Source organism: Manis javanica, chromosome 3, assembly GCF_040802235.1.
Source record: "Manis javanica isolate MJ-LG chromosome 3, MJ_LKY, whole genome shotgun sequence".
In the NCBI taxonomy this organism is placed as follows: domain Eukaryota; kingdom Metazoa; phylum Chordata; class Mammalia; order Pholidota; family Manidae; genus Manis; species Manis javanica.
The window spans coordinates 141,355,942-141,380,084 of NC_133158.1; the positions used below are offsets into that span (position 1 = coordinate 141,355,942).

The following is a 24,143-nucleotide window of genomic DNA, read 5'->3' on the forward strand; positions in this document are numbered from 1 at the left end:
GCGGGATCCTAGTGATTGACCTGCCACTGTGGAAATAAACCCTTTCACCCCAAGAATGTTCTACTTCTTTGGTCACATGGAATCCATAGTGAACTTGCCCGGGGCTAAAACCCATTGGCAAGACAACTTGTAAGAGAGAGGAGAAGGGAGTTTAGAGAAAGATACACAGAGGAGGGGATATCCCCAGAGAAGAAGGTTGTATGAAGATGGAGGCAGAGATTGGAGTGATACAGCTACAAGCCAAGTGTGGGGAAGTTGGGGTTCTATGGCCAGGATCCTCCCTGAACTTAAACCACCTGATGAGGTAACTGACCTGTTGCTAGGCTTCCACCTCCACACCTTTAGGCAATAAGCTATTATTGTGCTATATAGAGAACTTGGCCCAGTGCTCTGGGTAGAGGCAGAGATACTAGTGCTTGACCTACGGCTGGGAGAACAAGCCGGGAAATAAACCCTTTCATCTCAAAGAACGTTTTGCTGTCAATTTCTTTGGTCACACTGAATCCATAGCGAACTTGCCTAGGGCTGAAACCCACTGGCAAGACAGAGGGTCACCAGAAGACACATTCTGAGCATGGCAAAGGAGCTAAGAACATATGGCCAACTATGTAGTAATGGACACTTCCACCATAGGAAATCATCTTCAGCAACCTAAGGATCTTGACTAGATAGTTTGCATATCAATGTTGATATTTTTAGTCAGAGGCACTTTTGAATTAGCGTTTTGCTGAATGACCGAGAGGGGAGGGAATAAACCTGCCTCAGTGATGAGAATTTCTTTCCTTTTAGCACTTCATATATTATACACTGATTTAATTCAGCCAACAGCCCTATTTGTGTTTAATTGCCACTCAAAACATCTTCAAAAAATTAGGATACAATTTTAAAAAATCTCTATCAATTATCACCAGATAGGCTGTTAAAGAGCAAACGTTGGTTTATTTGACTTCACTGCAGTTAGGAAAATACCATCTTGACAGTCTTTGAACTGTCTCAGTAGGGAAGTCAGAAGTGGGATATGTATATAAGGCTTCTGGGGAGTCTGGGCTCAAGTGGTTTAAGGCGGGTTTTTCAAGGCAGAGAACAGATGGGGATTGGGCAAAAGGTTATGAGGCTTTGTCATTCATATTGGGTTTCAGAAATTTCCTGAAGCAAAGTGCAAAGTCATTTATGGTTTTACAGACTTGTCTTTCCTCAAACTGAAAAATCATGGTTTTGCCAATTTGTTTTTAAAACTAAATTTTACTGTGTTCATAGAAAGTGTATATTTTATACTAATAGGTGCATTACTACAATTTCATATTTTGTTACAGAGCAAAGGGCACATGCTTGAAATCCCTGCTACTTGCTACCCAAGTACTGGCATCATGTGGGATTTGTAGCAAATGCAGAATTTAGCTCCCAGTTCTCCACCCCCAATTCTAATATATCAGAATATATATTTTAACAAGATCCTCACTTTATTACTCGGTTCCTCCAGAGAAACAGACCATATCTGTATCTGTATCTATATCTATGTATAGATATTTAGGCCCTCAACAGATTGGATGAGACACACCCATAATATTGGAGAGGGCAGTCTGCATTATTCAGTGTACCAATTCAAACATTAATCTAATACTGCTTAACCACATATCTGGGCACTTTGTATCTCAGTCAAGTTAACACATAAAATTAACCATCACATTAATGATTTATATGCACATAAGAAACATTAGTTTATGATACCACAAAAATAAAACATCCTGCAAATAGAAGAAGCTGTGTTACTTTTGGCACCAAACAGGGTACAACAGGGTAGCCTGTCAAACTAAATAAAATGCAGCTGGAGGCAGAAGAAATTACCAACTCCTTCAGAAGAAAGGAACTATATTTTAAAGAACCAAAAAGTTAGTAAGACAGATTCAAGTGACAGACTGGACCATTGTTCAATTGTTAATACTCAATTTGTAAGAAAATTTGCATTTTGGACAGAGCTGTTTAACTTCCATGAGATTCAACTGAGCAAGTGAATATGAGTTCAGTTAATTTTGAATGGACCAGTGTCAAAACTTGAAGAAGCATGTCAGAAGTTTGGAAAAATACCCTAGAGGCTATAATAGAACACTTTTTAAAAAGAAATGCTGCTGTACCAGTAACAGTCTTAGGGACTGTGGATAAAATGAGAGTTCCTGTGGCTAGGATTCCCACCTGGCTCTGGCTGACTAGCTCACTGCACACCTGTGGGCAATACATGGCTGTTGACTCTATATAGAGAGCTCCGCCCAGTGCTCTGTGCGTGACACGGTGGTAGGGCTGCAAGACTGCAGGAGAGCAGAGCAGAGGCTGGAGTGGTGGCAGCACTGAGGACAGAGGCTCAGAGGATGGCTGTGCGGGACAACTGTGCAGAGAGGCCCAGAGGACGGCTGTGTGAGATGGCTGTGCAGGAGAGAGGCCCAGAGGACGGCTGTGCAAACAGAGTGGTCCAGAGGCAGAGATCGGCTTGCTGCATGCAGACTCGCTCTGAGTGAATGGGATTTTAGTGACTAACCTGCCACCTGGAAATAAAGTTGGGTATAACCCTTTCATCCCAAGAATGTTTTGCTGGCAATTTCTTTGGTCACATTGAATCCATAGAGAACTTGCCTGGGGCTGAAACCCATTGGCAAGACAGGGACACAGGGGAAATATTGCATGGAAAAAAACAATATATCAATAACTCTAAGTTGAAAAGTGATCCAAAACTTCAGACATTGACTTTAAAGATGCTTTAGTAGTATCTTAACTAGTCTATTCCATTAGTTTCCTTTGTAAGCTTCAAGTGTGATTAATACATGATAAAATTTTGTCTAAAATCTATAGTTCTCTAATGATTATACAACAATTTATGTCAAACCTATGTCTTAGTTCAGTTTCTTTTTTTAAGTTATAAAACTTTATTGCAGCTTCTCACAGCAGAGTGGAGTCTGCAATGTCAGACCCATCTTGAGTTCCTCAGAGAGGTGACCCCAGGGGCCGGAAGCAAGCCACTGCAGGGGGGATAGCCACCCACAGAAAACTTTCCAGGAGCTCTTACTGTGCCACACTGCAAGGGAGCCAGAGTCTATGGCCAGGAGGCTCTTGAGGGAAAGGATGCTGGGGGGATGAGCTTAGGGCACCAAGCTCCACCTCTTGCAGGAGAGGGGCTTCTAGCCCTCCTTGGAGTCACGGTACATCTCCCCGTGCTGGAACTGGTAGGCATAGAAGTCACTGGTGAATGTGCAGTGGGGGCCCAGAAGCTCCAGCTGGGGCCCCCCGCCCCCTTCTCTAGGTGTCCTGAGTAGTTTGGGGATGCCCAGGCTCTTCCCCAGTACCAGCTCTTCCCCGTGTTTGGGAAAAAAGCTTTGGCCCTGAGGGTCCCTCTGACGTACCCCACAAGGCTGAAGGGTCACACGCTGGTGATGTCTTGACCCATCAGGACCAGCTCCCATTCCAGCACTTCTCAGCTCCAGTTGGTGCAGTTCTCTCTTTATGAATTAGCTTCTCTCAATCTTTTGTCGGACAGAATATCCATTTGTGGATGAAGCGAAGGTTCCTGTGGCCAGGATTCTCACCTGGCCCTGGTTGGCTACCTCACTACACACATGTGGGCAGTACGTTGCTGTTGACTCTATATAAAGAGCTCCACCCAGTGCTCTGGACAACACAGTGGCTAGGAAAGCAGAGACTGGATTGGTGGCAACACCAAGGACAGACACTGAGTCACTATATAAAGAGCTCTGCCCAGGGCTCTGGGCGGAGGCAGAGGTGGAGGACGATTAAAACCTGCAGACTGTTGTGTGCAGATGTAATTCTAGTGCTCAACATAGCTGGGTGAACAAGCCGGGTAATAAACCCTTTCACCTCAACAGGTTCCATTGTCATTTTTCATTTTCACTGAATCTATAGAGGACTTGCCCAGGGCTGTAACCCATTGGCAAGACACCATTCTTTTCTTTTTTTTTTTTTTTCTTGAAGTGTTCAAACAGCAGAGGCTCCCCGTGGCCCTCGGACAGCTGCTCCTGCAACAGTTAGCCAGAAGCAGCTGGAAGCCCTTCCCGGAGGGCACACGAACCAAGCTCAGGACCTAGAGCACGTAACCCATAAATAGCTGTTGGTGAAAAGTCTCAGGCAAATATTGCACCCGGTCTCTGGCCGAGGAGGTGCTGCAAGGCGTGGTGTAGTGTAGCTCTTGTCTCGCATTGCTGAGGTGACTGCAGTCCCAGCTGAAAATCCTGCCCAGCGGATCTTTCTTTTCTCTGACTGTGACAAATGGGGCTCACTTCCAGGTTTCTAAAGGAGTGGAGGTCAGTGATTTTTGTTTCTTTTTCATAACTGTATATAAAATAATAGCATATTAATAGTAACCAGCATCTTCATTTTACTGAAATGGAGTAGTAATTCAGCAAACTTTCTATTTGCTTTCTTTATCCTGAAGCTACATGAGGTAAGATGCTCTTTAGCAAGGTCACAGATTGTTCTAGGGTTGATGAATAATAGGATTTTAGAGTGGTATTTTCTTTTTCTATGGTTTCTATGTCATTGGTGGCAACAGCCAATCCATTGTACAGTTATTAAACTTCTCTGTCATTTTCCCCTGTTTTAGGGAGTACCCATCTAAACCCCAAAGGCTTTAATAAGCAACTCACTCCAGCGATCTGTATCAATTTAGTTCATTCTTTCATTACTACATGTCTTAGACTGCCAGATTCTAATCCTAAAATTAAGTTTATACTGCAGTCAGTCTGAATTAAGCAAAATATCCACTCTCAACTGGTTCCTCCTTCCTGAGAATCTCTTTCCAGAAACCTGTACCCTGTTAGCAGTATTTGTATTGGTCAGAGATTCTTGAGGGAATAAGCCAGAAATCAACTCAACACAGAACATGAACTTATTAGAATAATTATATTGTAACATGATGGTTCCACATGCCATTTTTATTACCTGAATTCAAAGCCCAAATGGTATATCAAATTGGCAAATCTTAGGTCAAATAACCATATGTAGGGAAGCCCCCCCCCACCACCCGTTTCCCTACTGTTCTATAAGGATAGCTGTCTGCTGCTTTACCCCAAATATGTCTAGCCTTATATAGAGCCAGATATGTCTGGCTTCGAAAAACTTAAAAACACAGCATGTTGTACCCATGAAAAAGGAGCTCGATAAGGGCCTTGAAGGCCAGACACCTGGCCATGAAGGCCACCTGCATGCTCATATAACCATGAATTAGCAGTATAGCAGTATAAAAAGTACAGCTTTGTGCAAAATAAAGTGGCTTCTTTTAAGCACCATCCTTAATGACTCCTGCTGCCTTCTTTACTCTTCGCGTTGCCCCAAAATCCCAACACCATACTCTAAGTATGTGTCAGATAAAGAAGTCTAGCACCTGAACCATTTGGCTTTGGCAGTTGAAAGCAGAATGCTGCTTCCCCATGAACACTACACATTGGTGTACTCCTCAGACATGGGAACGTGTTCCAGATGCCAGTCTGGAGGGAGGATTCATTGTTTCTAAGTTTACCTAAAAGTTTTCTCAGGTGTATTTTGGGAATCCAACAGGAGACAATATTGCAGGCACTGGGAATAAAGCGCCAGGGTGCACACACGCCAGAATTCGTGTTGCATTCTAGTTTAAGATAGCAACTATCAACCTTTAATTCTCCTACCAAAAGTCCCACTGAGAGGACAGAAAGAAATGAGGTAAAAAATTAATAAATGTGAATTTCATTGGGAATAGGAAATGGAAAGACAATAAGAAACTTTTCTATTAATTAATTTTTTTTAATTATGGAGGGCAGAAGTCCTATTGACCAATGAAAGTGGAGAAAGAATGTGAGAGTATGTTTGGTATGGAGAACAAGAATGTGTCATGTGACAGAAATGCAAGTGATTAAGCAAAGGACTGTATAGATGGAGAGCAGAGCTGAATCTTTCACCCTTTCCACATTTTCAGGAAACTAAAACCACTGGCAGTGCCAGTGCTGGTCCCTAGGTTAAAACCGTAAATGGCATCATCTCTCTGGGCAGTGCTTGGCTTCTGTGGTATTGGTTCCTCAGAGAAAAGTTACACTTATGTGGCATTGAATGGTTGGTTTCATTATCAGAATCATCTGTTAAACTTGCCAGCTTCATTAAACAGAATTCTCAGTTCACTCTTCCATTTAGGGGAAATGCTGCTTAAAGAGACAGAACTATGTAACTGAGGAAGAAACCTGTGCCATCAATCCAGATTATAATAAAGTTTTACTGATGAATTCAAAGCATAACCAAGGGGAAGTTGAGAGTCACTGGCTCACCAGAAAAAGACATTTACGGGGATGAAAAATGTTTAAATAGTTTTATATTTTGTACCTATATTCCTCATTGCCTTAGTTAAAATGTGTGTGTATGTGTGTGTGAACTGTGCATTGATGTCTTCTTTGTTTGATAGGGAGGCACTTTTTCCCCACTCTGTCCTCTGAAGGTGTCTTCTTGAACACAAGACCCTTAATGCTGATTTTACAACATAAGGTCTGGACCTTCTGATTCTTGGGACTGTGAACACAAACCTCCAAGATTAATGTAGAAGGCCCCCAGCAGGGGTATTGGAAGCAATCATGGTTGTATATTTTTGTCCCTCTAGGAAGAATGGGAGAAGTTTTTACTTTTTTACTTTTCTGTATAAATTGCATGGAATCCTGTACAGATTGTCTAACCACCCTTGTTTTACTTTACATATATGTAATATGTTAATATTTACTCAATTATACAGTTGTGCTCTGCCCCTTTTGTATTGATAGAGAGAGGACATTTGTTGAAAGATTTTCTCAATATACATGTGGAATTGGCTCTAGCTACTTAAGCTACTATTTCTGAAAGAACCTTCACCTCTAATCCATATCTAAGAATTTTTGAACTTAAATGTAGTATGCATATAGGGAGCATTGCACTAGAATGGAATAAAGGGGGGGATTTAAAGTAAATTTTCAGCACATTCTATGAGATACTTGGTGCAAATGTAATTTCTCTAAAGTTCCTCAAACCATGCTTTTACCTTAAATTATGAGATTTCTAGTCGGTTTATTGTAATCCATATTTGTCTGTTTTACTACATCCTGTGGCACACCATTATGGATACCAGTATTACCTGTGGGAATTGAAAGTGGAAATGAGTTTGTTAATCTGATGACAGCCTATTTTGTTCTGGCTTGTTTTTTGACCAATTGAAAATTATTCAATGATTCAAAGAGCAAGTCATATTTATTTCTGTAATATATTGCTTAAATATCCTTAATTCTGCTCATCTGATTGAAATTTTTTTACATAATAGAAAAGTTTAAAGTATCTGTGCTTAGAAAACATTGCACCATTATATTCTATTTTTAACCTACTGTCTAGAACAAAGTTCTACAATTATTACATAAAGGCCACTTTCACTGTAATTCTGAATTTTCATGGTTCCATTGGGAAAGCTTAAAATGTGTGTAATGGTAATGTGAATTTTATTGGTCTTCCTTCCTCAAGAAATAATATTACCAATTATTTTCTATTGAGTGTGTGTGCCGGTTAGATCATCCTGTACCTCCTTGGTGTGAATGTGTTCCCTGGCTAGATGATTTATTGGTAAAACATCATGCCTGTGCATTAGGCATTTTCTGAGAACTGGATTTGGTGCTGGCTGGGGCTCTGTGGGTACAAAAAAACTTCATAACCAGAATAGGTATCAGTTCCTGTGACAATGGCTTGCTACCGCTTTGAGGATGGAGGAACCTAGAGCGAACTTGGCACCATATGGATGGTTTGTTTTCCCAAGGAAAAGTGACATATGGGTGCTTCAAAACTGGTCTTCGTTTCTTAGAGATTGAACAATCTGAGAAGGCAGAAGCTAAATTGTTAGACTCCATGCTGTTGGCTCTCCATCCCTAACCAGATGATCTCTCCATTTCTATACCTGTTATACCAGGTCTGGCATAGCCAAACACAAGGGGTTTTTAGTATCAACTGTCTGAGTAATTTTGTCTACATGGTGGTTCAGTGCTTTTTCCATGATGACTGCTCTCTGGTGGGCATTTATATCTGACATGAAAATTTTCACACTTGATGCCCACTTGCATATAGTCCATCCACATGTATTTCACCTAGATTTCTAATCTTATAGTCTAGTCCTTTAACTGTCAGTTTATTCAACACTGCCCACAATTCCACATATATTCTCATCTCTGGCTACATCTCCTTTGCCATAAAGTAATCTCACCCACTGCCATTCAGAGCTACCACTGAAAGTGGCTACAATGTAGCCTTCATTTTCTTTTGGTTTGTTCTGTATACTGAGCCAATCTATCAATAAAGCAAAGTTGGATGTTTCATATTCCCTCAATATACCCAAGATACAAGGTGGAGGAGGGATGCAAATATAGGTGGCATGGGAATGTAGGCTATGGCCTCATGTAACTTATGCTTTCTAGTCCTGCTCAGGCTCCACCTTGATGTGTCATTTTTATCTTACAATGAACTGTTGGAGGATCTACCCAATTTGGTGATGACTTCACAGGTTATCCTGGAATTTAACACTATGTACCTATCTTGATGTCAGAAGAGAAGATGGGGACATCTCTTGAGGGGTTACCTGATACCTTGCAGGGAAAGGCCTTTGCAGCATATTCCCACATTGAGGAACTTCTAGGACATAATAGGAAACGTGAGCTCTCTTTGAAGACTGAGGGTTCAGAGTTAAAATCTTCAGAAGAACCTACACAGATGTTACTGTTCTAAGTTTCAGTAATTGATGTTTTCTTAGCCAAGCCCTAAACATAGCATAATATACCTATCTAGGCTGAACATTCAATAATCCTTGCAGTTCAATGATCTTGATGCTCTGAGTCTGTCCCTCAGCTGGTCCTACCTCACACTCTAAGAGCTGAGGGCCTCTTTGAAAGCTACAATCCAGGTTCGCTGACTTGTACTCTTAACTACACCCAGTTTATCATCATCTCTCTGTAGTGTATCAGTGTAACTTTGTAAATACCAGCCAGTTCCATTATCCTTGTTTGCAATATTCTTCCTGAACTTTTCAAAGACCTTGTTCATGACACATGACAGGACATTCCCTTGCACTTTTGTACACTTTCATCCTCCTCCATTGTTTTCCAGGAAGCTCAGGGCTTCACCTTGAAAGTTGAGGCAGTTCTTGATGGTCTTTATGATAAGCAGTCAGGTAGGGATTCTCAGGTAGGGATTCTCCTTGTGGGAGTTTCTCTCTTGAATGGAGATATAAGCAACTTACATTCATGACTGCCATAGTTTATAAATTATTTGCTTCTGATAATATGATCAACATATGGTAAGAAAATACGTGTTCAACATCAAACAACTTTTCATTAAGAACCACTGTGTGGAAATTCTATGATGCATAATCTCTTTTCAGTTCATCCTTAGGATGGAGCTTGTGACATGTACAAATAGCTATACTTAATGATAAGAAATTTCTCATAAGCATTATGCTTAGGAACAAGCAAACCCCATGTAAGAAAAGATTAGTGAAGTTAAAAGTCAAATACACTTGATGAGAACTAGAAAATGGCAGCATAGATGTGCCTTTTAATCTTGAAATTCAAATGGAAAGTGCATGATGCTTTCAGGGAAAGAGAGTAAGAGCTTTAACTGGATGGCATATACATAGTACAAAAGGGAGTCCTACACTTGTCTAGGCCATAGCAGACTGAGAGCATTCAGGACCCATCTTGGATAAGCACCCACCCAATGCAGCTATGAAGCTGTTTTTCTGGCCCAGGTGGAGCCACTTCTACAGTTGGTCTAGGTATTTACTGAAACGTCTTTATTTCGTTAAGGGTTATGAACACTTTATCATCATGGAATCCATGTCCTTTGTTGGTGTGTGGTTGTGAGTTTAAGAACTTGCTAACATTCTCTTGGGGAGATGATAAAATCAGAATAAAGCTGCACTACCTTCCTACCTCATCTTTTAGAGAAGCCTTCTCCCTTCATAAATGGGGACACATAAAACTTCATAGTTCCTTCTTGCTAGTTATGTCAGGATGTCTTTGAAGCATTAAACAAATGCCAGGTATAGAAATGGAAAGATAAATTTCAAAGTCCAGGCATTTGGATGTAATGGGATATGTAAAAAGAGTGGGACAGTGCAGTTAAAGAGAAGGTGGTTTACAAGAATAAACAGAGGTAATGAATGAATGAATCAATGCCACAAACACAATCCAGAAATTAAGGTCTAGCAATTTGAGATTGTTCAGATTGTTCATGTATTTGGTGAAATAAATATATAATGTGATTATATTACTTAATTTGCTTTATGAAAAATATTTTATTTTCAGCAAAGGTTAATGGAATATCTATAAATACATATATGATGTACATCAGAGTTCATGAATGTATCTAATCCAATTTAATGTGTCAACTATTTTCAAAGACAATAGCAGCTGGAATTATTTTTAGCTAAGGAATTCTTATTTTTATTGAACTTGATGCTAGGAGTATTAATTTGCTAGGATAAATATGTTAATTCTGGCATTTAAATTCCTGCCTTATAATAAATAATATTATTGTGGTAGTAATATAATTCTTAAATATCAACTGTATATAAGGACATCCACACATGTACACATACTTACTTTAGCTCAATTTGAAGTTAATATCAAGTATTAAACATTTTCAGAGTTTAAAGGTAAAGTATGTTTGAATATTGAGAGTAGTTTCAGAAACAATGGAAACTGCCTTTAAAAATACTGATATAGAAATAAATCATTTTTGTGTTTTTGATTTCTTTGAAATCAAGTTGTTAGTAGGCTCAAACAAGGATTAATCTTTTACCTAATTTGTAAGGAGAAGGCTCACACAAAGGTGGGTATAGATGCTTTCTGTTCTGCATCCCCCACATATTTACTACCTAAGCATTTTTAAGAATTTCTTCTTGGATTTTACTTGGTTGGCTATTCAAATTCATAGATTTCATATTCAATTAGAAATTTCATCAAACTCACATTCTTCAAGTACATTTGCTGATTTGGTGTGTTTCAGAATCACACTTAATTATGTGCACTTACAGTAAAGAAAGGATGATTTTTTTTAAGTTTGTATCTTTTGACCATCTTTACCCATTTAGCCCACCACATAACCCCTGCCTCTGGCAAATACCAGCTTTTGGTAAAAAATTGAGAAAATGTCTATTAAGGTCCTCTTCTCATTTTTTAATCAAAAAAATCATTTTTCTGCTATTGACTTGGAAAAGTTTTTATAGTTTGGATATTAACCCTTTATCAGACATATGATTTACTAATATTCTCTCTCATTTAGAAGGTTGACTTTTTATTTTTTTGATAGTTTCCTCTGCTGTGCAGAAGCATTTCAGTTTGATGTAGTCCCAGTCATTTATGCTTTTGTTACCTTTTGGAGTTAGCCTTTGCTTTTGGAGTCATTTCCAAAAAAAGTCACTGTGAAGACTGACACAAAGGAGCAAATTGCCTATTTTTCATCTAGGAGTATTATGGTTTCAGGGCTTATGCCCAAATCTTTAATCTCTTTGGAGTTTATTTTTCTATATGACATTAGATAGTAGTACAGTTTCATTCTTTTGCCTGTGGCTGTACAATTATCCCAACATCATTTATTGAAGTGACTGTTCTTCCCATGTATATTCTTGACTCCTTTGTTATAAATTGACTATATTTACGGAGGTTAATTTCTGCACTCTTGATTCTGTTGCATTAATCTGTGTGTCTGTTTTATACCAGTACAAAACTGCTTTGATAACTACAACTTTGTAATATAGCTTGAAATCATGAAGAACGCCTTCAGCTTTGTTTTTTCTTGAGACTTCTTTGGCTATTTATGTTCTTTTGTGTTTCTATACAAATTTTAAGATTTTTGCTCTCTTTCTGTGAAAAATGCCATTGGAATTTTGATAGGGATTTCATTTAATCTGTAGATTGCTTTGGGTACTATGCGAATTTTATCAATATTCTTCCAATCCATAAACACAGATTATCTCCCCAGTTATTTGTGACTTCAGTTTCTGTCATGAATGTCTTACAGTTTTCAGTGTATAGACCTTTCATTTCCTTGGTTAAATTTATACCTGGGTATTTTATTTGTGTGATACATTTAGCATTGTTTTTAAATTTCTCTTTGATAGCTCATTAGCATTTTTGATATTCATTTTGTAGCCTGCAAATTGACTGAATTTGCTTATTCTAGCTGTTTTTGGTGAAATCGTTAGGGTTTTCTATATATAATATCACGTTATCTGCAAATAGTGAAAGTTTTATTCTTTGCAATTTGAATGGCTCTCCTTTTTCTTTCCTAATTGCTCTGAGTAGGACTTCCAATACTATGTTGAATAAAAGTGGTAAGAGTGGACATCCTTGTATTGCTCCTGATCTTAGAGGAAAAGCTTTCAGCTTTTCACCCTTCAGTATGATGTTAACTATGGGTTTGTCACATATGGACTTTATTCTGTTGAGGTGTATTCCCTCTATACCCACTTGTTGAGAGTTTTTATAAGTGATGTCAAATTTTTGTAAAATCCTTTTTCTTTATATATTGTGATAAATATATATATATATAAAGATATATTTTTTCTTTATATATTTAAATATATAAATATATATTTATATATTTCTTTATATATATCATTTTGTTAATGTATCACACTGAGTGTGTGTGTGTATGTCAAACAGTCCCTGTATCTTTGGAATAAATTTCACTCCATCACAGCAGTGTATGATCCTTTAATGTATTGTTGAATTTGGTTTGCCAATATTTTGCTGGGGCTTTTTGCACTGTGTTCACTAGGGATATTGGCCTGTAATTCTCTTGTGGCATCCTTGTCTGATCTTAGAAATCAGGATAATGCTGACCTTGTAAGTGAATTTGGAAATCTTTTCATTTTTTTTGAGGGTTGGTATTAATTCTTGTTTATGTTTAGTAGAATTCACCACTGAAACTATTTTGTCCTGGATCTTTATTTAAGTTGGGAGGATTTTTGCTTGCTGATTCAGCTTACTAGTAAAATAATTTCTCTGTTCATATTCTCTTCATGATATAATTTTGCTATGTTGTATGTTTCTAGGAATTATTCATTTCTTCTAGGTTTTTCAACTTGGTATATAATTGCTCATTGTAGTTTCATGATCATTTGCATTTCTTTAATATTAATTGTAGCATCGCTTTTTCAATTTTGTTTCTTTTCAAAAATGCAGTTCTTAGTTTCATTGATCTTTATTGTCTCAGTTTCTCTTTCATTTATTTCTTCTCTGATCTTTATTTCCTTCCTTGAATGAACTTCGGTTTCCATTTGCTCTTTTTCTCAATCCTTGAGATGTAAAGTTAGGAGGTTTGAGATCTTTCTTGTTTCTGAAGAAGGAAAAAAGGGTGATTTCTTCTCTCAGATAAGAAAAGATAGTACAAAGGACAGCTATTTGAAAAGGGTAAATATGTATAAATGAGGTATTTTTAATAGATTGAGATAGAAGCAGAGGTAACAAGTACCAACTGTGAAGATATTTTCTTTTGTCTCCCTTATCTTCCTAGTCTTTCATTCTCCCAAAGTGAGATTTTAAGTTTTAAAAGACATTTTTTGGAAATACTAAATTTTTAATGTATTCTTTCCAGATATACATGAAAGACATTTAGTCAAGATTTGTAGTTGCTCTTTTTCTTTATTTCTTTTTAAATTTTGTATTCAATTATGTATTGCACAGTGGAGGCATGAGATAATGATCCCTTTTGATTTTTTGTTTGCTTGTTGTTGTTTTTAGTTTCATGAAATACCTCAATCTGAATTTGACTGCTACTGAGAGATTTCATTAATTCCATCACCCAGACTATATGTCTGGAACACACTGAGCAAAGCAGTGAAGTGAAACATTTGTTCATTTTTATCCATCAGTATGTCAAAGTCCATTGACCTTCTATTTGATGATGATAAATCAGTGAGGACATATCACAGAAGCCAAAGAGTATCTTTGATTAAGAAATAAACATTTAGTATCTAGGATGGTGGTAAGAATACCAGGGCATCATTATGCAAGAAATCATCAAAAGGCCTTTTGAGAATACCTGCAATATTCTAAAAGTATATTACTACTCATACTAGATGAACAAACTAAGCCTGAATATGCTGAAATGTAAGTCTAAGGGCTTAAACCTAGAATACAAAGAAAATGAAAAGACAGTTCAAATAAAGCATGGCGTGTGATCCAAGGGAAGGCTGTGAACTTAGTTGGATCAAACTGAAGTTTAGGAAATGATCTGGTTGCCCCGTGAATGCAATGATTATAAAAATACTACTGCCTTACTGAACAGTACCAACTAAAACTGCTAGGCGGCTAAAATTGAACTATCTTTTTCCCTCTGTTGGACAATTGATATATTTAACCTCAAATTTATGTGTCACAAGAAAGTAAAAATATCACCAAAACACTTACAAGCCTATCTCTAGGTAAGGATTTCTTAATCTTAGCTTTCAATATGTTCTGGCTACTATGACAAAGTACTGTGGCTTGTAAACAACAGAAACTTATTTCTCACACTTCCAGAGACTAGAAGTCCAAGGTTAGGCTGCCAGCGTGGCTGAGTTTGAGACCCCTCTTGTGGGTTGCTGACTGTTAGCTTCTCATATCTCCACATATGGGGGAGAGCAGAGAGCAGCCAGCTTTCTCATCAATGTTCTTATAAGAGACATCCCATTCCTAAAGGCTCTGCTTTCATGGCTTCATTTAATCCTAATTATCTCCCAAAGGCTCTATCCCCTAAAAGCACCTCATGGGCAGGAGGCAGGGGAGTGAGGGCTTCAACATATGAATTTTGAGGGGACCCAACCATCCAGTCTACAACAGCTCTATTGACTGTGGGTCTGGTAATTCTTTATCACGGGAGGCTGTCCTGTGCACTGCAACAGGTTTAGTAGCATCCTATCCGCTATTCACCAGACATCAGAAGTGTGCTTCAGTTGTTTCAATTAAAATGTGTCCAGACATTGACAAACATTCCCCAGAGGTCCGACAACCTTGGCTGAGAGTGGCTGCTCTAGGTGAACAACTAAAAAAAAAAAATCTTTAACAGGAAAATAAGTGTACATGTTCATATGTACATACCTATGTATACCACATATATATATATATATATATATATATATATATTATACATACATATTTACACATACATGCATTATATATAATATATATATATATAAATTTGCTTAAAATATGTTACATAATATAGGACTAAGACATAACTGTTAGTGTGTGGACTAACTATAACAGTCTTCCTTGGTAATTCATAAACTGATTTAACTCAAATGACTTTGGTTTACTTATCTTTTCTATTACAGAATGCCATATCAAAACACTAGTTTATCACATTGTTAAGCAGTAAACACAGTCAACTTTTACACTAACATTTTAATCAGTAATTAGTAGGTAGTTTCATATTTTTATTTTCACATATAAACTAAAACCTCAATACATATAATCAGGACAGTTTCTATTTATTTAAATCCTTGAATTTTATATTTTAAAACAAATATAAGTTATTCTCAAGTAGAGATATTAACATGGGCCACATCAGCAAAACATGCCTAAGGTGTTTTGGCAAGTTGCTATTCCAAAAACCAGAATTAATGGACTGCTTACAATAATTCATTGGTTCAAGAACAAGGTATTGAATACCAACTATGTTCCAAGTACTATTGGAACCAGGAATATTGTGGTGAATAATGTAGGGAGAAAATAACCTTTTATCTGTCATGAAACTTTCCTTTTTATGGGTGTGGAGGGGCTGTTGAGACAGAAACTAAGTAAATAATATAAGTATACTTCAAAGACTGCCAGGAGCCAACCTACTCCACCTGCCTGATGGCACAGCCCATGAGGCCGATGGATGGATGCTGCACGGCGGACCTCCAAAGGGAAGGCTACTGATATCTCTTCAATTGTTTAATTTGACTATTCCCCTAGATTCAAACAGCCCTCCTGAATCAGAAAAAGCCCCTAGAGAAAGGACTGTTAGGAGCCGTAGAGCAATCATAAAACTCAGCTTGTGACCCTGCACATTCCCGGCAGCCCGCTGGGTTATTGTTCTTGGGCCGGGAAATAGAAGAAAGTTCAGGTGACTTTGGGGTACAGCTCCCTGGCCAACTTGTCCCCTAGGAGAAACAAGAGGTGATCAACATGGAGTGTGGGTCAGGAAAACAGGTGGAAAAGTCTTCGTAGAGTCCCCTTAAGAATTATTACTGTAGAAATTACGATAAGCATTGTTATAGTCAACAGAATGAGTGCTGCTTGTTCTACTGTGAGTGGTTTCAGGGAACTATGGAAACAACATGCCCCACAGCGAGCCTAGTTGGGAGTCCAGTTAAGCAGGTTTTAAGACTCATTCAGAAAACATTGTGGTGCCTTGTAGAACCTGAGATCAGAATCTAAAGCTTTGAGAGCTACAGAAAAATCTTGAAGAAGAAAACATAATGACCTTTCATGGATGGGAAAGCAGGGGAACATTCTTAGTAGATTATGCCGTAAATCACTGAATGACACATGCCTTATGATGATTTTAGGATGATTTCATGTAACCAATCCCCTATATATTGCTTGAGGTTTCTATCAATAAACAGGCCAGACCAGCTTAACATCTTGGCTAGTGTCTGTGTCCTCACTCATTCGCCGACGCCATTCCTCCTTCAGGGACCCCTGGACTCGCTGGAGCTGGACTCCGGCAAAAAACATTTTAAATATGTTTAACTTGTTAAATAATTTATGAAGCAAATAAAATATATAACTGATACAGGGAGTGCCTAGTGGGGTTTGAGTGGTACATTAGTTATCTGGAGTGCTTCTAATAGCCTTTTAGTAGAGGTGACATTTGACTGAGAAAGTGTTAGGAAGTAGGCAGAAATGTGAGGAAAACATATTTCAGCCAGAGGAGGACCGTAGGGTCAAACAATGTGGCATACAGACGGCCTACTAGTGTGGCTGGAGATTAAAGGAGAAAGTGGCAGGAGATAGACTTTATTACAATTTCCTTAAAACAATGTACTATTTCAAACAGCTTATGTATCTCCACTTAAAATTATGTCATGTATTTTAATTAGGTATTTCCAATAGATAGCTCTAATATAAATTTAAACCTAAGCTTTGTTTGAATTTCAAAGACAGATTCTATGAAACCATACCATTTATTTCTGAACTTGTTTATTTCAAGTATTTGAAATACTTGCACAAAGTGCTTACTGTAGTCTTTTGCTTTGTCATTCTACTAGGCTCTTATCTCTGCCATTTTCTTCTTCTATCTACGTTCTCTCAAAACCTATCATGTGTCCTTCCTTGGTCAGCATCATTCTGATTGGATTTTAGTAACAGCTCTGACCAGCTTGCTATACCAATCAGTAGTTCTTCACTTTGGAAAACACTAAATTATTACCCAATTAAACCTCTTTAAAGTTTGTATAATTTACTAAATTGCCACATTTTCCCATGGAAAATTTGGAGGGTTTTTAGAGTTGGATAAAGTTGCTTAAGTCTATATTAAACTATATATATCTATATATAAACTGTATAAACTGATCCCTTTACAATCCAGTGTAGTGGGTTATCACATACAAATATTTATTTAATGCCAGGGACTGTACAAAGTTCTTAGGATATTCTTGTGATTAAAGCAGGAAAAAATAACCTTCCTTATGGCAGTTATATTCTCAAGGAATGAGGCAGATTAAACACTAAAATAGTATATAATTAAGCTATTTATATCTTAGAATATAGTAAGTTTTTATGGGAAATGAAAATATCCCAATTTAAGGTTTATAAGTGTATATAATGTGGTGTTTGTTTAAATTAAAAAAGAATAGTCAGGCTATGCATATTGGAGATGATGGTATTTGAACCAAGACTTTAAAGATTTAACCTTTTTTACTCAATTCATAGTGAACAAGCTAGGTAAGTGACCAGTGCAATTATTCTCAGCCACTAGAAAATATGTGTCTGGAAGGTAGACATAAATAAGAACATTTGCAGTTATTTTGAATGTAAGTTACAAACTTAGTTTTTTCAATAATCATTTCCTCTACCTCTTAGTAAATTATAGCTTTTGTTTCCTTGATCTTAGATTATGTCCCTTGCTAAGAAAATTAAATTTCATGAATCTCATTTTTTATGAACACTTTGTACTTAAACTAATTGCAATAGTTCCCTCAATTCTTTCAATAAAATAGAACCAAAGCTTCAAGCCAATTTGACAGAAATTAGTTTGGTAAACTTTATAGAAATCTAGCAAGCATAATTTTTAATATGTGTGGTTTTGAAATAAAGCAAAAAAATCTGAAACTATATATGCATAGCTTCATCAGATTTTTTTGCTTTGTTTTAATAACAGATGTTGTCAACCATTAATTCAAATTACTTGGAAAAGATCACTTAACATCTGACTCACTGTAGAAGATGTAAAATTTAACTGTATTTTCATGTAATATATGTTTCATATAGAAAGTGATTTCTCAATTAGAAAATTCTAACTCACAAATTGTAAGAATAGTCTTCTGAGTCTCAGTAAGTGGAATATTTTTGGCTCCATTTTAAGTGAAGAAGGCAATTTATATTGGCACTGTGTGTTAAGGTAATGGTATCAAATATGAACATGTTAAAAGTTAGGGCCAAAAGAAGAATTCATCATGTATTCTTTGTGTTGCTTTGTTTAACTAATTTTGTTTGTGTTATATCCAATTTCTACTATACTTTAAATGAGCCCTATTCTAAACTCTCATGACTAGAGTTACTTCTTTAAGCATAATGATGTCTTCATTAATATTTAAAGCAGTTTTGTTTGCCAATTTCACTGATGTTAGAATAAATCCTACCATGTCAACTGACATTTGTTTCCTAATCTAGAACAGTCATTATCAAATGGATAAATATTTTCGGATATAAACAACTTCTAAGAATAGGAATATATAATTTATTCTAATCATAATATCTTGGTCAAAATATCTACAAACTAAAACAAATGCGAAGTGAAAATTTTTCAAAGACTACTTTAATATGGCAATTAGCAATGTATCTTAAGAAAATATATACTTACACTATTAAATACTATTTAGGAAATTACCCCCCCCCAGATTTTTAAAGAACATATAATAAATAACCTTTTTTGAAAACATAGGTTGTAGTCTGTTGCTGGCTTTTTGACTTCCTAGACTCCTGTTAAGTGGAAATACCTTAACATTTAGTTTTTAAAGGAATGTCTTTAATGAATAAAATGATAATTTTGCCATTTTATTCTTGATCATCCTTGAATGTAATTCTTCATTTGACTGTACAATGTATGGAGTGCCACTATCCATGAAAAGCAATGTCATTCCTAAAATTTATATAAAAATTAGGGGTTATGTTCTCAAATGTATAAGAAAGCAAATGGAACTTGGAGCCAGAAAATGAACTAAGAGTTTTGTTAGATTTAATGCAATCCCAATAAATGTAACAAACTTCTTATAGTGAAGCTAGTCAAGTAGATACTGAAATTTATATGGAAAAATAAACAAGAACAGATAGGTATACACTAAAAGGGAAAATGCATGTGGAAGCAAATAGTCTTAGCAGATATTACAACATATTATAAAAGTTCTATAATAAGTATGGTACTGGCACTTGAAAGTCCAGGAGTAGACTGAATTACACATAGGAATCCATTATATGATAAAGATTCAAAGATATTTTCTTTCTGACATCTGGATAACCATTTGGAAAAATTACATAAATGCTTCTTATTTTCACTAGCTTTCTATGCTCATACATTGATTGCTTTGTTCATTCTTTTTCCTTAATAAATGCCTTTTTTCTAAAGTTTTACTTTGGCTTAGCTGTATTGTCCAGATATGGACAAGGACTCAACCTCACCTTTTTGGTGTAAACAATCTGTTACATTATGCATAAAACTTTGCAATTTTAAAATTTATTTCAGACATTTCCCTATGGGAAATGATTACTTCATATGCCATTCAAAATCAGCTAATGATATCTAAATAGAAATATCATATAATTCACCAGTGCTTGAACTGAATGCTCTGTTTAAAAACATTTTATGAGAAAGAATGTCTTATTCAATCCACTTGAAATCGTGCACTCACTATTTTGCTGCTATAGCACAGTTTAAATGTTGAAAAGCTATTACTTTCAAAGAGATCCTAAATAATACAATTGTAAAATTGATAGTACCTCTGACATGCTTTTTTCTGCTGAAGGGTACTCCTCACTTCCCTCTACATATATACCTTACATGGGGAAAGATATTAATGTTCATATACTGAATTTAGTTTATGGCTTAACTCATTATCTGTTCTGTTTGGCTCATCTCACTTATGTTTCTACATTGTTCTTCAAATTTCCTGAAACATATTAGTTAGTGATGTCATGCCACTTCTATAATGACTCTAGCCTTTTAGAATTTAAGAGATGTGAATAATTACAATACTAAGTAACCTTATGTTATTCCTTCCTGAAATGCTAACATTGCATTCATTGCTGAAGATTACAGCTGAGAAATGAAAGAACAAGGTTTACACTCTGTAGGAAAGTTGTTGAGAATATCACTGAAAGCCATCATTAACATATAAGGATCTGTTTTTATTGCAGAAGCCAAGTTGAAGCAGTTTGCCTTTTTCTGCTTATTTTAATTACTGCCTTTGTGAATTTATTTATAACTGCCAAATTTTCAAGTAATGAAGTGTTCTGTGATGGCATTCATCAGGTTGTCATTCATTTTGTGAAGTTCGAACTAATTCACAATGCTGTCAAAAGTGGCTTGTTTTTTAAAATAAAAAATTCCTTCACATAGATATGTTAGCATGAAAAAAAAAAAGCCTCAAACTGCCCAGGAAGCAGATGATTCAATATAAATAAAATGAATGTTTGCCAATCTGCATTCATTGTCTCACTATGTGAGAGCAAGAAAATAGTAATGTATATTATTCATTATTTTGAAGAATCCATGCCTAAGACAGGAATTCTGTATTTCATAATTTTTAAGAAAAAATAACTGTAGACCTTTATGAAGATAATATAAGTGTTCACTGAATATTGCACAATGTGTATGTCATGTAGATATCAGGAGGTTCTGGGAGATTATATGCAATCATTTCTTAGTACTTTACATATGATTGAATCTCAACTCTGGGTTTCTAAGTGGATACATGTCAAATCCGTAATTGGCCAAAGGGAGGCATTGATATTTCAGTTAACTAAAGTCATTGATAAATACATTGTTTATCATTCTGCCTAGGAAAAGTTTGCACTATTTTGCCTGGGAAAATAACAGCAATTAATGTACCTTCACAGGGCAGATGGAATGGAGTGAACCAGTCTCATGTGTGTTCCTTATCTCCCTTGAGCCCAAGATGCCTAAAGTGAGCTCAATTTTCTCATCAAAATTCACTCCACTAACAAATCATTATTTTTAAAATAGGCAATCCTGCAATGGTGGTTTTCAAAGCACGGTCACTCAGCAGCATTAGATCACCTGGGGACTTATTAGAAATGTGGGTTTCACACCAGACCTACTAAATTAGTCTCTGGGAGTGTGCCTAGCAATCTGTGTCTTAACACTCCCAGGTGATTGTGATATATACTAAAATTCGAGAGCCACTGCCCTAGAGCAAAACTCAGAAAAGGAAAAAATTATTCTAAAGAGTAATGAAATCTGTGCTCCAAAGGTTTATAGGCTTACATATCTTTAAAAGGCCCAATATTGATATTTTAAAGCTATAACCTGCATTTTAAATATTTAAGGTCATATAAAGGCTTACAGTCATATGAAGTCTTCCAAAAGGATGAATTATCTCCCCAATTCTTTTAGGAATCTAGCATAACATTAACACCAAAGTAAAGATAAAAGTATGCACATACAGTGTTCTACACTTAACCTGGAAATAAAACACACCTGAAAATGGTTAAACTAATGCACAGATATAAAGAATGCCAGTTTTTAAAGTGGAGTTTGTACAGACTTAAGATATACAAACTGCAATTCAATTTTAATTGACTACGTGTTATTTCTCTGTACCTTTTCCTCCTAATTAAAATTGTCAAATTGCAACTCATGATCCTACTTTTTTTGAGAACTAAATATCCAATGATTTTTGTGAGTAACCTTGGCATATTCAAGATTATGAACAGCCTGTGAAAATGAACTTAATATAGTGCCAATTTAATAGAAAAATAATTTGGAATGAGGATCTGGCTATAAAATAAATATGCATTTTCTGGTAAGGAGAACTTGTGACATTACAAGATATTTTCTTTAACTTGGTAATTACTATATATATGATCTGCACTCAAAGCAATGTATACAGAGGCTGGCTCATGAGATCAGACTGCATTTACATTGATGCTATAATTTGAGGCTAGAATATATGTCTAATTTTGCCTCTAATAATAGCATTTTCCTATTTTCACCAATTTGTTATTGGTACTTAGTCACAAAGAATATAATTATGTAGAATATAATTATTACACCAGAAAATTACACTCTCCTTGGAGGGAATAAATGATAGAATGTTACAAATCTTAAATGATCTTTCAAGTTATAAGAAGGGAAGATAGATATTTTAATATTTAAAACAAGGCCAAAAATTTTAGGAATATGAATAATAAACTTCCAAGGACAATTTTGGTAACTAGTGTAATTATATCACTTATATTTAAATAGAAATTCAGTTTATTTAATAATTCTAATAACTAGAACTGGATACACTATTGATATATTAATACTAATACAAAGGAAGAGTAAAGAAATGGAGAATGACATGAAGCTTAAGCTGCTTTTAGGTGTATATCTTTCCTTTGATCTCTATATAATGTGACATTGCACAGTTAGTAAACATTCACAAAATAATATGAAGAAATAGCTTATGTGGCTATACTCTGCACTAATCCAGATAACAAGATAATTGTGAAGACTTGAAGTATTAGCATCTGCTAGTAGTTGATGCTGGCTCTGTGTAAGTTTAAATGCACTGAATTTCTGTAGAGTTAAACTTATTTATTTTCTCCAGAAGTCTCTCACATGATATAAATTACTGGGATCTCTTGTCCAAAAGAAAATAGCATAAAATAATTATTGAGGTTTTCTCTTATTGTTAAGGATAATCTGTTGTTACATTTCCTTCAGGTTTAAGTACCAAAGACATATAAACACTTTTAAAACAAAGGAGAATCAAGTTTTAATGTTAAACTTTCAAATATAAATAGAATATTATCTTAGACATATGGATGTATGAAAAAATATGTTTGTATGCAGTTTAACATGTGGCCGCTTTAACATTTATTTTTGCAATTGGTTAACTTTAAACCATTAAAGATAAAAATATGTACATATGCTGTTAAAGGTATATGTGTGTATATATATATATATTCATGGTATATGTACAGTCTCCTAAATCAGTGGTCTACATTCACAGTACACATATGGGTAGATTGTGTGTGTGTGTGTGTGTGTGTGTGTGTATATATATATATATATATATATATATATATATATATATATATGTGTGTGTGTGTGTGTGTGTGTGTGTGTGTGTGTGTGTGTGTAAGAATTGACTCTCCTTTAAAACATCAATATTGAGATTAATGATCAATATTTTATAATTTAAATATGGCCAGTTATAAAAGTCTATCCATAATGAAGTTTTCTCACAGCTCACTGAACTAACCTTTGCACATAGATTTTGACCATTAACTTAAATTCAATGTGCCATTTCCTCACAGACTTGATAAGTATCATATGCCCATCACAGATGGTAGTAATTGTACTATCAATGACAATGGAGTCACTTGATATGATTGAATGTTAGATCTAAAACACCAGTAAACTGAAATGGTTTCCTGTCAGTTTCTACAACACCTTAGATATGATCAACAATAGGCTATTACAGCAATAATTAAACAATAACTCATCACTGAAATGGTAGTACTATTAAATCTAGATAGCAAGGGGAATGTGATACCATAAGGCTATAAAATACAGTGCTTCAATTATATGGAGTGTTAGATATTAAAAGATCAACTAAGGTAATATAGAAAACCACAGTTCTTACAGAATGCCAAATATTTACCAAAGTATTAGCATAAAAACTGTTTATGTTCATATGTTAT

At 35.8% G+C, this 24,143-nt stretch overlaps 1 pseudogene; it reads left to right on the forward strand.

Annotated features, from left to right (window-relative positions):
• The first annotated feature begins 3,122 nt into the window (after window positions 1-3,122).
• LOC108399736 (sodium/potassium-transporting ATPase subunit beta-3-like) overlaps window positions 3,123-24,143 on the forward strand; it is a 107,316-nt pseudogene continuing 86,295 nt past the window's right edge.